We start from the raw sequence: 9,560 nt of genomic DNA, 5'->3' as shown, positions 1-9,560 counted from the left end.
GGAATCTGGGGAAGGAGATCCTCTTCCCGCCGGCTCCCAGCTCTGCCCTGCTGGGGTTTGCCAGACCAAGTGCTGAGCTCTCCCTCCCCAGGCCTAGTGGGAAGCAGTGTGGCTACTGAGGGGGAAGGGTCCCACACTGGCCCACCCTTGTGGATCCAGCTGGCCTGCTCCTGTTGGGTCAGGTAGGAAAGCACTGTGCCCCCCAACACGGGGTCCCAAGAGCCTACCACAGATGTGGAGGGGTGGGGGGCATGACTTCCCTCAGGGCCTCAGAATGAACTGGGTGTCATCTCAGCCCGGCTCAACTTCTGGCCACTGGGTCCTGGAGCCGGCTTGGGCCCGGTTGGGATTGGAATGGACCCATCTGGGACCCAGATTTCTGCCCAGACAGGACCCTCTCTGTGGGGGCCACTGTGGTCTGTACCCCTCACCCCTGGCAGTCACCCCCCCTTGTAAGAGCCAGCGAGCATTGGCGGGAACTGGACCCAAGCCCTCCCGGATCACCTTCCACTGCTACCAGGTAGCAGGGGAAGACACACCTTTTTTTTTCCTTTTTTTTCCCTTTTTTTTGATAGTATTTGTAAGCGCTGTACTAAGCCAAGCACTGTACTAAGCAGCATGGCTCAGTAGAAAGAGCACGGGCTTTGGAGTCAGAGGTCATGGGTTCAAACCCTGGCTCCTCCAATTTTCAGCTGTGTGACTTTGGGCAAGTCACTTAACTTTTCTGTGCCTCAGTTACCTCATCCGTAAAATGGGGATCAAGACTGTGAGCCCCCCGTGGGGCAACCTGATCACCTTGTAATCTCCCCAGCGCTTAGAACAGTGCTTTGGACATAGTAAGCACTTAATAAATGCCATCATTATTATTATTACTAAGAGCTGGGGTAGTTACAAGATAATCAGATAGGACACAGTCCCTGTCCCACATGGGGCTCACAGTCCTAATCCCCATTTTACAATGCGATAACTACAGCCCAGCAGAATGAAGGGACTTGCCCAAGGTTAGTCAGTCAGTCAATCATATTTATTGTGTGCAGAGCACTGTACTAAACGTTTGGGAGGGTACAACACAACAACATAACAGAGATATTCCCTGCCCACAACGATTTTATAGCCTAGAAGGGAGGCAGTGACCTCCTGGAATTGGAGGGGCTTTGGGGGGTGGGGAGGGAGTGTAGGTTACTCCCCTGCCTCTGGCCCAGGCTGGCTTTAGGATGTGCTACTGCAGAGAAGCCTCCGTGGGGAGAGTGACAGGGGAGACAGCGGTGGGAACTGCTGCTACTGCCGCTTCTATGTCCCATTGGCTGCTCCTGCGAGCCATGTGACATTGCCAGGACTGGACCCGGTGTGGAGAGCCAGGGAGAGGAACGGGAAGGAGAGACGACCAGCCCCGTGCCCAAGTGAGGAGCCCACCATAACCCCCGGAAGCCCACAGGTAGGGAGCAGGGGTCCCACTGGACTCATCCACCCAAGCCCAGGAGGCCTGGGGCTAGGGAGGTGCATGGGCTGCCCTGTCCCTGGAGATGGGATATGGGGGGGGGGGTCATTCATGCCTGCCAGTGGGCGCTGACCCTTCCTGTGGACTGCCAGGTGAAGGGACCCAACTCTCAGGTCAGGCCCAAAGGCTGCCCAGGGGTGATTGCAGAACCTTTTCTGCCCAGTTAGGTGGCACGGGGGAAGCAGCCCCCATGGCTTACCAGCTCCCTGGCCGTCCCCGCTGCCCATCAATGTGGGGGCGGGCATGAGAACGGGGATCCCAGCAGCTAGCGCTTAGTACAATGCCTGGCATATGGTAAACACTTAACAAATACCATCACTAATCACATATTCTTTGGGGACCGGGGTGGTCAGGAGAAGGGGGTGGAGAAGGAAGGCTGAGGCTGTTGGTTGTGGGGGCAAGGAATGGAAGGAGTTGCGTGTGTGTGTGTGAGTGAGTATGCAACCCGTGTCCCTGGGTGGGATTTGGGGGTTGTGCGGGGAGGTCATCGAAAAGAAGGTGTGTGTGTAGGAAGTGTGCAACCTGTGTCCCTGGGTGGGGTTTGGCAGGTTGTGTGTGCAGGGCAGGAATAAGAGGTGCGCATGTGCATATGTGTATGTGTGTTGTAAGCATGTAAACTGTGTCCCTCGGTGGGGTTTGCCGTGTGGGTGTGTTCTGTATGCATCTGGGTCTGTGAGGGGGCGTGTTGCTAACAAGGTTCCCTGCTGTGGGCCTGAGAGGGGTAAGGGGAAGATCCCTGACAGCTAAAGAGGAGGGTCACAGAGGAGGTATACAGGTGGGGGGGCGACCGGGGGAGCCCTGAGGAAGTCTGGGGAGGCGATTGGTGCGGGGGCGAGGACAGCATCAAAGGCAGAATCCTAAGCCCACCAGCCAGCCCCTCTCTAGGAGTAGAAAATGGGGAATCGTGTCCGAATCCCCCGCCCCCGCGCCACCATCACTTTCCCCTCCGAGTAGGGGCAGAATCCCCCACTGCCACCCAAAGCCCTCCTCCTCTTTCGCGTCCAGCGATGGTCGTGCCCCCCTCAGCCACCCCCTGCGAGATCGGGGCCACGTGCCACCCAAGCTGCGGAGACCCCTCGCGTCCCCCTCTCCACCACGCCCCCGCTGCAGGTTGCGGGGGGTTGGGGAAAGTGGTACCCAGGGCGCGCCCTCGTTGCCATGGTGACGGGGCCTCGCCCGGACCGAGGCCCGGCTGGCCAAGGAAATGGACCCCTGGGTACTAGGGAGCCGCAGGAAGAGACCCTGGCCCCCCTACCTCGGGGTGGGCCTGGGAGAGGAGAGAAAGGGCCTGCGGATGCTCGTGTTTCACCGGTCCAGCAGGTGCGGGGCAAGTGAACCCTCGAGGGGTTGGCCAGTGACTCACCCAGCGCAGCCCGCCTCGTCTCTCTGATGGATGCAGGTTGGCGAAAGGAAACGGGTTGTAAAAAGCCTGGACCGTCACCTCTTGGTGTCCGTGGGTCCTCCCCCACCCCCGTCCCATCCTTCTCACCTCGCCCCAAGGGCCTGGCTCTGTCAGGGGGAAGAGAGGAGGTGTTCCTGGTCCGTCTATCCTGCCCCCGATCTACGTCAGCTTCCGTCCCACGTTTTTAGCTGGGTTTTTTTAGTCGAAATACCTGCTATTTTTGACTACTTGAATGTTTCAGCTGGCTCCGTCCCTTCTTCCACCAGCCGTAATTGCCACCCCGCTGACTGCCTTCCCCCAAACACGCATACACATATATACATTCTGCGTGTTGCCCGCCTCCCTTTCCCCTACACCAAGCTCTCCCCACAGGCGCCCCGCCTGAGAAGCTTCTGAAAGATCAGATGTGGCTCCACAGCTCAAAAATGCATCTGGAGAGAAGACTTTTCTGCAGAACGGAGTCCTTTTAGGGGGATGAGGTTCAGCTGCAGGAAGGAGACCCCTCCTCCCTGCCCACTTAGCATTAGGGGTCCCTCCCCGGCTGTCAGAATGGTTATGAAGCTCCCTCTGATTACCGTCTGATTTCCAGGCCCTGATGGGCCGTTTAGACTCACAGCAGGTGCGTCTCCCGACTCTGCCTTCACGTTATTCATTCCCTCCTTTTCCTGCTGGCTCATTAAGATCCCATAACTCCCATCTGAAAAGCAAAATCTCTGGACACTCCCCCTTCCAACACACACACAAAAGCACACACACACACTCTCTCTCTCTCTCCATTTACTGGGGCCTCTCTGCCTGCCAGATTCACAATAAACCAGATTTCCAGATCTCTGAGGTTGACGGTTTCCTTGAAACTCCTTGGACGCCCCCACTCTGCTCTGGCTTGGCCATCCCCCTTACCCCACGAGGAGCAGGGGGAGGGGCATTCCTCCTAACCTGAAGCACTGCCTGATCCCCCCAAACCCCCTTAGTCCCCCCGTCACAAACCTTATTTCCTCGCTCTCTCTTGGGAATCCCTGATGGCTGGGGTTGGCTACAGACAGGGTCAGAGGAGTGGGGTATGGGAGGTGTCAATCAGTCAATCCTGATTGACTGATTCAGTTCAATCAGGTTGAACTGAATCAGTTCAATCCCGTGGGTCCTAATCCCGGCTCTGCCACTTTTCAGCTATGTGACTTTGGACAAGTCACTTCACATCTCTGTGCCTCAGTTCCCTCATCTGTCAAATGGGGATTAAGACTGTGAGCCCCATGTGGGACAACCTGATTACCTTGTAGCTATTCCAGCTTTTAAAACAGTGCTTAGCACATAGTAAGTGCTTAACAAATACCATCATCATCAATCAATCAATGATATTTACTGAGCACTGACTGTATGCAGAGCACTGTACTAAGCAATATAACAGAGTTGGCAGTTTCGTTCCCTGCCCACAAAGAGCTGTCAGTCTAGAGGGAGGAGGAAGTGTTAGTGAGGAAGTTCTGCCCACAGCCACCACAGAGAAAAATTCAGGTGCCCATTCATTCATTCATTCATTCATTCATTCATTCATTCGTATTTATTGAGCGCTTACTGTGTGCAGAGCACTGTACTAAGCGCTTGGGAGGTACAGGACACTTTAGGGGAACACCTACCACACCCAAGCACCTGAAGCAGCCTCCTTTGGACTGGGAGTTGGCTGAAGATACAGCGATCAAACAATTGATCAATCAATCAGTGGTATTTATTGAGCGCTTACTGTGTGCAGAGAACTGCACTAAGTGTTTGGGAGAGTACTGTCCAACAGAGTTGATAGAAACGTTCCCTGCCCACAACGAGCTTACAGTCTAGAGACAAACTTGCTTGTAGTGCTCTATACACAGAAAACGCTCAATAAATATCACTGATTGTTATGTGGATTGAGCAGACTCCCGAAGTCTCCTCCTATGGAATGCCACTGGCATGGCGAAAGCAGTAATTGACTCAAGCAAGGTGTTGATGAGGAAAGGGGTCTGTTGTTCAGTTAGGGGGGCTTTTTAAATGGGGAGGGGGCAAGGCGAGATGAGGGGAGGTAGGGGATGGCTAACAAATTCATTTCTGAAGCAGCACGACCTACTGGAAAGAAGCTGGGCCTAGTCTCTAGATGTTGCCAACTCGGACTTCCCAAGCGCTTAGTACAGTGCTCTGCACACAGTAAGCGCTCAATAAATACGATTGATTGATTGATTGATTGGAGTCAGGAGACCTGGGTTCTAATCCTGACTCTAGCTCTTGTCTGCTGCATTCATTCAATCATATTTATTGAGCGCTTACTGTGTGCAGAACACTGTACTAAGCGCTTAATCCTAAACATGATCTTGGGCAAATCACTTCACTCTTCTGGACCTCAGTTTCCTCATCTGAAAAATGGGGACTCAATCCCTATTCTTCCTCCCTGTTAGACTGTGAGCCCCCGCCATGGAACGGGGACTGTGTCCACCTTCATTAACTTATGTCTACCCCTGGGCTTAGAACAGTGTTTAGCTATATGGTAAGCGCTGAACAAATATCATCACAATCATTCCTCGACCCTCTCAGCCCTCTCCTCCCTCTAGATGACCCTCTTTCCCGCTCCGGGTAATGAGCTGGAGAGTAAGTGTAACAGAACCCACCAGGATAATAGGGTTTTACCTTCCAGGAGATTCCTGTTTGTGCCACAGCCTAAAGAAAAGCCACCTGCAGCTGTGCCAGGACAGAGACCATGGATCCAGGCTCAAAGGTACACATCCTGGCAGGTCCCAGAGGTCAGGTGCCAATGTACCCTCTCCCCCAACCTGAGTTTACCATATTTTATGTTATTTAAGTGCTTACTATGTGCCAGCCACTATACTAAGCGGTGGGGTAGACACAGGCTAATCAGGTTGGACACAGTTCCTGTCCCACACAGGGCTCACAACCTTAATCCCCATTTTCCAGATGAGGTAACTGAGGCACAAAGAAGTCAAGTGACTTGCCCAAGGTCCCACAGCATACAAATGGTGAAGTGGGGATTAGAACCCAAGTCCTTCTGACTCTCAGGCCTGTGCTCTATCCACTAGGCAACATTGCTTCAGCAAGATTAAGGAGTGTGGGCTCCTGGAACAGAGACCCCTCACCCCTGACTGTGAGCTGTGAGGCCTCCATAAACCCAAACAGGCCTGAAAAGCAGCATGGCCTGGTGAAAAGAGTACAGGCCTGGAAGTTATTGGGACCTGGGTTCTAATACTGACTCTGCCACTTACCTGCGGGGTGAACTTGGGCAAGTCACTTCACTTCTCTGGGCCTCAGTTTCCTTAGGTATCTGCAAAATACCTGTCTTCCCTTCCCCTTGAACTGTAGGGCAGAGACTGGTCCAATCTGTTTTTATTGTATCTGCCTCAGTGCTTGGCACAGAGTAAGCCCTTAACCAATACCCCAGTGATCATTATCATGGTAATTAAAGCACCCCAGAGTCCCTTCCCCTCCACCAGCTGTGACTTCATCTCTCTTTTTCTCTCCATCTAGCTCTCTCTCCCCACACCCCCAGGACTCCCCAACCTTCTCCTGAGGCAAAGTAATGAGACCTGGGGGAGGACAGGGTGGCTCAGAATCGAGGTCACCTTTGGGGTGCCAGCCTCCTGCTGCCAATCCAGAGGTCCCCCCTGCCGAGAGCCAGGGCCCTGCAGTTTGAGCCTCTGAACCTCTTGGGCCCATGGGGTTATAAAAGCACCCCTCCCAGGAGGTGTCTGCAAGCTTCCCTGAGCATTCTGGATTCTTGGTGCCTGGTCCCCTTTGGCTGGAAGCAGGGTGGAGCGTGGGGGATGTGGAGGGCTGGGGTTGGCTGCTACACTTGTGTTACCCCAATTCAGGATCTGCCTAGCTCCCCACAGAAGCCAGGGGTGAAAGGTCGCTCAAAATCTACAGAGGAGATCCAGCCAGCCAGGAAGGTAACACTGGTCTTGGGGAAGGATGAAGACCGGGCTGGGGAGGGGCTGAGGAGTCGCACGACTTGGGTTCTAATCCGGGCTCTGCCGCTTTCTGCTGGGAGACCTTGGGGAAGACACTTCACTTCTCTGGGCCTCAGCTTCCTCATCTGTAGAGTGGGGATGCAAAACTCCCACTAGACTGTAAGCTTCTTATGAACATGGATTGGTCTACTTTCTCTATTGTACTCCCCCTAGGGGAGTGGGGAGGAGAGTTTGGGGGTGCTTCCTATTGGGAAGTTTCTTCAGCCCCTCCCCTTGCCCCTTTGGTTCCAGGCATTCCACACACCCCAGAAATCCCTTCCTAACCAGGACCATGGAGACGAAGCCCAGGTAAATGCCTTTCTCTCATTCTATGCCCCGAGTCGCTGAAGTTAGGGGTGCTAGGGTTGGGGACCAGGATACCCAGATCCTGAGATCCTTGATATTGTCTATTTCACCTCCAATGTCTCACCCAGATCCTGCCTCTGGCTTGGAATGCCCTCCCTCCTCATATCTGACAGACAGTTACTCCTGAGCCCCTTCCTCCCCATTCAAAGCCTTATTGAAGGAACATCTCCTCCAAGAAGCCTTCTCTGACTAAGCCAACCTTTCCTCTTCTCCCACTCCTTTTGCATTTCCCTGACTTGCTCTCTTAATTCATTCCCCCTCCCAGCCCCACAGCAGTTATATACATATCTGTCATTTATTTATTTCTATTAATGTCTGTTTCCCTGTCTAGACCGTAAGCTTATTGTGGGCAGGGAATGTGTCTCTTATATTGAACTCTCCCAAGTGCTTATACAGTGCTCTGCACACAGTAAGCACCCAATAAATATGATTTACTGACTGAGTGGGGTGAGACACAAGGAAGTCCCGAGAATCAGGGGTCTAACCAGAGCCCTCAGGGGGAGGGGGCTGTTGGGAGAGGTTGGAATTGGGACTGGGAGGATAGAACAAAAACAAGGACATGGTCAATGGAACAAAGCTGGGCGACCCGGGTTCTAGTGCCGCTGACTTGCTATGTGACCTTAAGCAAGTCACTTAACTTCTCTGTTCCTCCATTTGTCGGGATAGCAATAGTAATAGTAATACGGCTGACTGACTGCCTCACAGGACTGTTTCCACTGAAAGTGGTTTGGAAAAATACAAGCAGTCTCCAAATTTGGGGTGTGATCATTATGAGAAAGGGCTGACAATAAGAGTGAAGAGACCCCAGGAAGGGATGAGGTCTCTGTGGCCCTGTCTCCCTGTTGTTCTTCCTGTTTGGTTTCTTTTCTCAGGAACCTCAAGAGGCATCCGTCCCTCGCCAGGTGGGGAAGGAGCAGACCTGAGGAGCAGGTGCTGGATCAGAGAGCCAAGTCCATCACAGCTCTTCGCCCCAGCCCCATGGGCCCCGTGTGTCCATGTGCACGTTTGTCTGTCTGTCTGAGCAACAGGGAAAATAAAGTCTCTTGGCAATGCTTCTGGCGTGCTGTCTTGCTCTCTCACTACGACTGCTCCTGGGATTGTGTGTGGAGGGGCGGGGGGGGAAATGGGATATGAGGAAGGGGAAAGAGCCCAGGCCTGGGAGTCGGAGGACCAGGATTCTAATCCCATCCCCACCACTTACCTGCCATATGATTTAGGGCAAGTCACTTAACTTCTCTGAGCTTCTCTGAGCATCTGAAAATTGGGGATTCAATACCTGTTCTCCTTCCTCCTTAGACAGGGAGTCCCATGTAGAGCATGGATTGAGTCAGACCTGTTTATTTTATCCCCATCCCACTGCTTAGTACAGTGTTTGGCACGTGGTCCGTGCTTAACAAATACTATTATGTATATATTGATTGATTTCAGAAGGCCTGAAGCTATTCTGCTACTTTCAGTAATTCCTGAGATAAATCACCCACTTCTGTATTTTCTCTCTGATATTTCCCAACTGTCCCATTTAGATTCATTCATTCAATTGCATTTATTGAGCACTTACTGTGTGCAGAGCACTGTACTAAGCGCTTGGGAAGTACAAGTCGGCAACATATAGAGACGGTCCTTACCCAACAATGGGATCACAGTCTAGAAGGGGTAGACAGACAACGAAACAAAACAAGTAGACAGGTGTCAAAACTAGCAGAATAAATAGAATTATAGCTGGTCACTGATGGCTCTCAAGAACTGTCAGCACTGCTTGCTGACCATCCCCCATCCCTCTCTTTCATGGGCTCCTCCTCCACCTCCCACCCTCTAACTGTGGGTGTCCCTCAAGGTTCAGTTCTGGGTCCTCCTCTATTCTCCATCTGCACCCATTATCTTGGAGAACTCATTCATTTGATCGTATTTATTGAGCTCTTACTGTGTGCACAGCACTGTACTAAGCGCTAGGGAAAGTACACTTCAACAATAACCAGATATATTCCCTGCCCACAGTGAGTTTACAGTCTAGATAAGGCGAGGTTCTGCGGCTTCAACTACCACGCTATGTGGATGAGACCCAAATCCACATCTCCAGCCCTGATCTTTCTCCCTCTCTTCAGTCTTGCATTTCCTCCTACCTTCAAGACAGGGAATGTGCCTATTTATTGTTGTATTGTACTCTCCCCAGAGCTTAGTACAGTGCTCTGCACCCAGGAAGCGCTCGATCAATACTATTGACTGACTGAAAGCCCGGATCCCCCCAGGCTGATCTTGTGCCCCATCCCCATGCTGGAGGGGTAGAAGCAAGGTGGCAAACTCTGTCCCGAAGCCC

General features: G+C 52.7%; 1 long non-coding RNA gene across 3 annotated transcripts; it reads left to right on the top strand.

The window, feature by feature from the left end:
* The first annotated feature begins 1,297 nt into the window (after window positions 1-1,297).
* Window positions 1,298-8,300, top strand: LOC119949551. Of its 3 annotated transcripts, none has more exons than XR_005457220.1 (5): window positions 1,298-1,435; window positions 5,554-5,634; window positions 6,743-6,820; window positions 7,133-7,189; window positions 8,119-8,300. It is a non-coding gene; the product is annotated as an uncharacterized LOC119949551 (long non-coding RNA). The 3 variants fall into 3 exon arrangements; XR_005457221.1 differs by lacking the exon at window positions 1,298-1,435 and adding an exon at window positions 2,717-2,818; XR_005457222.1 differs by lacking the exon at window positions 1,298-1,435 and adding an exon at window positions 2,813-2,897.
* The last annotated feature ends 1,260 nt before the right edge of the window (window positions 8,301-9,560 follow it).

This window comes from Tachyglossus aculeatus, chromosome X2, assembly GCF_015852505.1.
Source record: "Tachyglossus aculeatus isolate mTacAcu1 chromosome X2, mTacAcu1.pri, whole genome shotgun sequence".
NCBI classification, from domain to species: Eukaryota; Metazoa; Chordata; class Mammalia; order Monotremata; family Tachyglossidae; genus Tachyglossus; species Tachyglossus aculeatus.
The sequence above is the reverse complement of the archived record's forward strand: the minus strand, read 5'-3'. Positions and strand labels throughout refer to the sequence as shown.